General features: G+C 43.3%; 1 long non-coding RNA gene across 1 annotated transcript; it reads left to right on the top strand.

Moving 5' to 3' along the window:
• The first annotated feature begins 2,045 nt into the window (after nt 1–2,045).
• On the top strand, nt 2,046–4,999 carry LOC113935668. Its single transcript, XR_003524084.1, has 3 exons — nt 2,046–2,099; nt 3,132–3,242; nt 3,434–4,999. It is a non-coding gene; the product is annotated as an uncharacterized LOC113935668 (long non-coding RNA).
• Nucleotides 5,000–7,920: the final 2,921 nt, after the last annotated feature.

Here is a 7,920-nt window from a genome sequence, read left to right on the forward strand (position 1 = left end):
TAGAATATACACCATCACCAACTGGGGTTTCTTCTAGAAAAGCAAAGCTGGCTCAAAATTAGAAAATCAATCAATACAATCCACTATATGAACCATCTCAAGAAGGAAAATCACATCATCAGTTGATGCAGAAAAGGCACTTGGGAGTATTCAATATCTATTCACAATAAAAATTCACCACACCAGGACTAATAGGAAACATCTTAATCCTGATAAAGGACATCTACAGAAAACCTATAGCTAACATCATATGTAATGGTGAAGGGGAAGGCTTTCTCTCTAAAATTGGCAATAAGGTGAGCATGCCCTATTCCACGTCACTCCTATTCCACATCAGACTGGAAGTCCTCATCAATACAATAAGCCAGGAAAAGAAAGAAAGGTCATAGGGATTTGAAGGAAGAAATAAAACTACCCTTATTTGTAGATGACATGATTGTCTATGTAGAAAATCCCAAGGAATCTATAAAAAACCCAGAAAACAAAAACAAAACCCCTCCTAGGATTGATAAAATGAGTTTAGCAAGATCACAGGGTACAATATCAACACACAAAAATCCAATGTGTTTCCTTATGCTAGCAATGAACAATCAGAAATCAGATTTATTTAAATAAATAAAGGGGATTAAGAGTACACCGATCTTGATGAGCACTGAGTAATATAAAGAATTGCTGAATCATTACATTGTGCACCTGAAACTAATATAACACTGTATGTTAATTATACTTCTATACAAAATAATAAATAAAAATAAAACAACAGCTATCAAAAAATGATCATCATAATGCCATTTGCAATAGCTCTCACAAAGCAAGTAGCTGGGTGTAAATCTAAATAATTACGTGTATCAGCTGTGTGTTTAAACTACAGCTGCTGATGAAGGAAATAAAAGGCGTAAATAAACGGGGAGGCTTTCCATGCTGGTGAAAAGGAGGTTCCACGTCTCTCCCGAATTGATCTGAAAACGCTAATGCAATTTGTATTAAAAGACCAACAAGATTTTTAGATCTACACAAATATAGTCAAACAATTCCAAAAAAGACCAACAAAGCCAGAGTACTCATGTTACCCGATTTTCAGAATCACTGTAAAGCTACATTAATAAAACAGTGTGGTATTTGCAAATGGATAGACACTAGGTCAACAAAACAGAATAAGGAGTGTGTAAAGAGATCCACATGAATATGGTCAATTTATTATAAAAAGAAATCCAAATGCAGTTTATAGAAGAAAGAATAGGGTTTTTTTCCAATGGTGTTAGATTAATGAGACCACCATGTGCAAAATACAATCTCTGCTAAAACCTCTCATCTTATATAAATATTAACTCAATATGGATCATAGATCTAAATGTAAAATGTAAATCTATAAAACATTAAGAGAGTATCTTCCTGACCCTGGATTAAGCAGACTTCTTAGACATGACACCAAAAGTACATTCATAAAAGTAAAAAAATAAAATTAAGACTCAATTCAAATTAAAAACCTTTGCTCTCCAAATGACACTGTTCAAAAATGAAAAGATAAGCTACAGAGCCAGAGAAAATATTTGTATATCACATATCTAAGACTTGTATCCAAAATATGTAAGTGACCCCCTATTTTACTGTAATGACAACAAACCAATTTTTTAAATGAAAAGATAGATTTGAACTGACACTTCACCAAAGAGGATATACCAGTTGCAGATATGCACATGAAAAGATGTTAATTCTCGCAATTTCCCCCTATTGCTAAAGAACCTGACTCCAAGCTGTTAAATGACCACTCTCAAGGTACTAGAAGCAACCCAAGACTCCTAGGCCTACATCATTCTTGCTCCAAGTGGTGCTTCGCACCCACCCCCCCACAAGGCATGCCCCGGTTTGACTTGACCAAGCACCTGAGAGAGTAGGAAGAGCTTGAACTCCTTCAGACTAATCAGCAGCCATGTGAGTATTGGATTCCCCACCCTATTACACGCAACCTTGATCAGCCAATAGTAATAGATAGAACAGGAGGCGGAACCGGCCTGGTCTCTATGGTAATTCCTGCCTGTTGGAGTGAGGGAGAGGCTCCAGGTAGCCTTGGTAGTGACTGATCCAGATGCCCTAATGAGGTATCTGAAGGGGCAGGGAAGGAATTTATGGGGGGATAGGGTGGGTGGAAGAGAGCGGGAGTAGCAGCAGAATGAGGGGGCAAGAAGGGTCTGAGGCAGAGGCAGAGAAGGTGTTACAAGAAGAACTATTTAGAGGGAACACAGGTTTAGGAGAACGGGGAGGCTGCCGTGAGTGGAGGAAAGGAGTTCAGAGGGCCAGGACGCTGGTTTCAGAGATAGGGAGAAGGTGGTGGTAGAGGGAGAAAGAGCAGGCCTTTATAAGGGGACAGAGAAGAGGCTACAAGGGGACATGGAGAGGACTTAGAATTTAGAGTTGGTCAAAGAAGGTCTTAGAGGAGCCATGGGTTGGGGAAGGGGAAGGGAGTTTATGAGTGAACAGTAAGGCTCATAACAGACCATGGGGAGAAAGTGAGGGATATTACAAATGAGATCAGGAGAGAGGTATTGTAGACATGCACAGTTTCATAGGGTGAGAGCTTTACGAGGGAACAAGGTTTTATAGATGGAAAGCGAGAGTGTTCAAGTGTTGAGTAGGGTCTTCTTCGTAGGTGTTTTATAGAGGCAAAAAGGCTCCTTTCGGGGACCATGGGGGTGTGATAGGAACAAAGTGTGATAGTGGCTCAGTTGCGGTTCCAGGGAGGCCAGTGAGAGCGATCAGAGTCAGCAAGGGCTTTTGTAGGGGCAGTGTTAGGGGCCAAGTGAGACATGCTGCAGGGACCTGCAAGGCAGTTCTAGAAGACGAGGAGGAGGTTATAGGAGACAGGGAAAGGGTTACTAGGAACAGGCAGGGATTATAGAGCATAGGGGTGGAGGGGGCTGGGAGATCCATGGTAGAAGGAGGTATTAAAGGGAATAATGAGAGGTTAGAGGGGACATGGTGGGAATTAGAGGGAGTCAGTATGAGTTTTAAAGGGGGTCAATGAAGATTTGTAAAAGCCAAGGAGAGATGTGTTAGCATGAAATAGGAGGTGGTCAGAGGGGATAGTAGAGTCCAGAAGTCATTCTGAGTCATAACCTATCCCCTGCCCCCAGGCATTTGAAATTATGTCTGATGAGCCCCCGAATGACTACCTCATGCTGTCGATCCTGGCCTACTTGCTGTGTTGTCCCATAGGCAGTGCAGCCATGTACTACTCTTCCCAGGTAGGAATCTGTGTCAAATGAATCATGCCCTCTCCTCCCTCTCCACCCTGGTCCTGAACCTGAACCAATTACATCCATGATGTAACCTCCTGTTGGTTCAGACTCCTACCCTCGTTCCTTACAGTCCCGTCTCCCATTCAATAACCCTTTAAGCCCATCTATTCCCATTTCCCTTCTCCCCTCAAATCCAGACAAGGCGCCACAACTATAGGAATGAACCAGACTTGGCAGCTGAGACCTCTGAGACAACCTTCGTACTCTCAATCATAGCAATTTCTTTGGGATGCCTCAGTATACTCAACACCTGGATTGTGATCATAATGACCATATTTGCTCAGTAACCTCCTCTTCAGCTCATGAACAAACCACCAAATATATACAGTAGTGTCAGTCACCTTGGCTCTAAGTATCCATTTGGGCCAAATGGGACAACTGCTCCTCAATGTCTGGACTGCCAAGTATTGACAGCCTGAGCCAGCAACTTGAGGTGGGTGATGGGAGCGACCACTTCCTAGTGGTCGCTCAAGAAAACCTATTGGACCCGATCCCAAGACCAACAGTGGGATCCTGCCAAGGCATGTGGGCCATGGGATACAGGATAGGGCACTGGTTCCCCAGGGTAGCCTCCCTCTGCCCACATTCATGCATTCATGCCCTAAATCTATTTATGCTGTCAAAGACCTTGGCTGTGCTGCCTCATTCTGGGGACCTAACAGTGACAACTTCAGATCCTTCCACACCCTCTCAGAATTTATAAACCAGGGTGGAAGACACACATATCACTAGACAGTGGCAGTCCAGAGTAGTCCAATCTCTCATAGGGGAAAACGAAGTAGTGGGAATGTACAAGGGCAGAACTGCCCTGGAGTACTTGTGGTCTACCAGAAAACCAGGGAGTTGAGCCACTGTCGGTGAACTGGTTAGAACTCAGGTCAGGTTATGAGTGTACACAGTTTTTATACCAGGTATGGTGCCTCCTCCCCACCTCAAACCACCACCTGTAATGCTTGTGATTTATTCATAAGTCAACAAATACACTCTGATCACCTAAGATGTAACAGGCACTGTACTAGGAGCTAGGAACTAGGATCCCAACACAGCAAGCTAAGACCCCTTTCTGATTGACCTTACTATTATAACCAACTCTTAATGATCTGCAAAATAAGTGTAGAGATTGCTAGTAGGTATTGTGAAACTTACAGCAATTTGGCATTGCCAAGACATCCAAGTATATGATCAATAAACTCGTCTTGTTCAACGGGGTATAGACCAAAAATCTATCGATGACAGATTGGAGATATCAAAATAGGCACTCCTATTCCACAACCACAAATAGTTTGAGATGCACTAGGCTAGTGGACAGTGAATTCTAGAAGGTATATTGTTGAGGGTCATGCTAGCAGCTATAACAAACCCCACCAATTCCACAGCTCACACGACAGAACTTTATTCCATGCTCACAGATCCTCCCAATGTGGGCATCTCCGGTGGCCCACATACTAAGTCAAGGATCCAGGCTCCTCCCACTTGGTGATTCCACCATCTTCTAAGGACTCAGAGTACTTTGAATTGAGGCAGAAGATGAGAGACTGGAGAACCTCCACTACCTTCTTAAAATTCTCTACCCAAAAGTGAACGCTTTGCACTCCTGGTGGGAATGTAAATTTTGACAGCCACTAAAGAAAACAGTATGAAGATTCCTCAGAAAATTAAAACTAGAACTACCATATGATCCAGCAATCCCATTTCTGGGTATACATCCAAAGGAAATAAAATCAATGAGATATCTGCAACCTGTGATCACTGCATCATTATTCACAATGGCTAAGATTGGAAACAACCCAAGTGTCCAACAATGGATGAATGAATAAAGAAGATATGAGGATAGTCTGGGAAAAGAGTACAAGCTTTCAGTTATAAGATGAATAATATCTGAGGGTCTAATATATAACATGGTGACTATAGTTAACAATACCATGTTATATACTTAAAATATGCTGGAGTGTATATCTTAAGTGTTCTCACAAAAAGGTAACTATGAAGTGATGTTTGTGTTCATGAACTTGATTGTGGTAATAATTTCACAATGTATATGTATATCAAATTACCATGTTGTACACTTTAAATATATTGCAGTTTTGTCAATTATACATTAGTAAAACAGTAAAAAAACAAAAACAACCCTCTTTTAAAAAATAAAGTTTTGGCCTTAGAGCAACATCCATCACTTTTGCTCTCAGTCTATCAGACATCCTCGAGCCACCCTCTCTTTCAAGCCTGTTCTGCCCCCCCATCATGCCCCCCACTTTCATCAGCTTGCTCTTGACAGTTTTCCACAGTGGTCATGGACTGGGATCAGCTGACTCAAGAATCTCCAGGGCCTCGTACTCACCTCCCTGTCCGTGGAGAGGCCCTCAGTCCTTCTACTGGTGTGAAACAAGAGTCCGGGACACAGGCCTCTCCCAAGGGAAGGGACACCCCTCCTTGCTCGTGAGTGGCCTCAGCACCTTTTCATTCCCAGCCCAGGATCAAACAAAGTTTATGGACTTTCCTTAGCCCCTGGAATGAGGACTGTCTGCGTTAGCCAGATTGAGGGCTGGTGAGAGAATCAAGTGCAAAGGGAGGGATGTATGCTGCTCTGCCTGGTTCCAGGGGCCTCCCAGGGTGCGGACTGCTGGAGTAGCCAGGCCTTCCCTGGACAGATGGGGGCAGGCACATGGATGCTGGAGCCAGCCTGCCAGAGTCCAATCCCAAGTCAGGACCTAGTGCTGAAGCTAACTAACCTTCCTTTGCTTCAGATTTCTCACCTTTATGACAGAACTCGCAGGGAGTGCTGTGAGGATGAAATGAGTTCACAGAGCCTCACATGAAGTAAGTACCATGAAAGTGCTTGTCCTTAAAACACAATTGACGCAACTGATGTGACAGGCACAGCTGCCCCTCCCCCAGGGCAAAGGTGATAAAGCCTCTGGCTTCCATTTCTTCCCTCTCCATTACAACGCTGACACCTCCTCGGCACAACCAGCTTTGCCCCTGCCCACAAATGCCTGGGCTGGACACGGAGCGCCTGTCAGGGCAGCAAGGGCAGGGACTGCGGCGCTTTCCCTACAAGTCAGAGCAAATACCTGAGACTTCAGACTGCAAGGGCTTTTGGCTGGTTTTGATTGTTAACCCCACACCTTGTAAGGCTGATGTGAATGGACGCTGGGTGGCTTGGTTGGTTAAGCGTCTGCCTTTGGCTCGGGTCAGGATCCCAGGGTCCTGCTATCCATCCAGGCCTGTATCAGCCTCCTTGCTCAGCGGGAGCCTGCTTCTCCCTCTGCCTGCCGCTCCCCCTGCTGTGCTCTCTCTCTCTCTGACAAATAAATTAAATGTTAAAAAAAAAATAAAATGATGCTGATGTGAAAATAAATAAAAGAAACCTTATTTTAAATGGAGTCAGGAAGCCCTAAAGAGAAGGCTGTCACCCACTACCACTTGCCATAAGAAGCAAATATTCATTCCCCAACAGGAAGAAGCTTGCTTTACATATCCCAGCAGGAGGGAGACTTGCTCCTAGCACCCCCAGCAGCCCAGCCAATGAGAACTCAGGGAAACAGCCCTTCCCAACTTCCCCCTTTCTCTTATAAAAGTAAGCCCTTGTCCCCTGTTCTCGGGACTGGCCTAAGATTTGCCATAGTTTGCTTGTCCTGAATTACAATTCCCCTGCTATTCCTGAATAAACTCATTTTCTGCTAAAATAGATGGCTTTTTTCTTTTAAGGTCAACACTGATGACCCAGACTCATGGACCAGAAGAACAGTGAGGTGAACTATTAATTAGGTTGAGGTTCAGCAGCAAGTAACAGAGCAGGGGCAAGGTGGGAAACCACACATACACTTTCAACAAGGTAGAGGGCATTTCCCTCTCACACAGAAGTCTGGAGTTTGGTGATTAGGACTGGCCTGAAGGCCTCTCAAAATGTCAAGGTAGGGTTCCTTCCATCCATCTGTTCCTGTTCCCTAATCTGGGGCACTCATCCACAAAGCCCAAAATGGCTGCTAAAGCCATCACATGTGCATCCAAGGCAGTGAGACAGAGGAAGGGAAAGTGGACCTGTCTTTTAGGACACTTCCAGGAAGTTACACACACACACACACACACGCACACACACACACACACACACACACACAAGGCTGTTGTAAACATTCATATACAAGTTTTTGTATGGATATATATGCTTTCATTCCTTTTAGATAAATACCTAGGAGTGAGATGGCTGAATCATATGGTAGATGTATGTTTAACTTTTATGAAACTGCCAAAGTGTTTTTCGAAAGTGGTTGTACCATCTTACATTCCTATCAGCCAAGTATGAGAGTTCCAAATCTTTGCCAACACTTGGTATGATTACTCTTTTTAATTGCAGCCATAACTACAGTGTAGGTATGTAGTGGTGTCTCATTGTGATTTTAATATGCATTTGCCTAATGGCTAATGATAGTGAGCAACTTTACCTATTTGATAAAGTTTTTGTTCAAATCTTTTGCCCATTTCTATTGGTTTGTTTTACTATTGAGTTTTGAGAGTTTGTGATCTATTTTGGAATCAAGTCCTTTACCATATTTTCTTTTAATTCTCTTAGCAGTGTCTTTTTTTAACGATTTTTATTTATTTATTCAACAGAGAGATAGAGAGA

Source organism: Zalophus californianus, chromosome 17 (genome assembly GCF_009762305.2).
Source record: "Zalophus californianus isolate mZalCal1 chromosome 17, mZalCal1.pri.v2, whole genome shotgun sequence".
Taxonomy (NCBI): Eukaryota; Metazoa; Chordata; class Mammalia; order Carnivora; family Otariidae; genus Zalophus; species Zalophus californianus.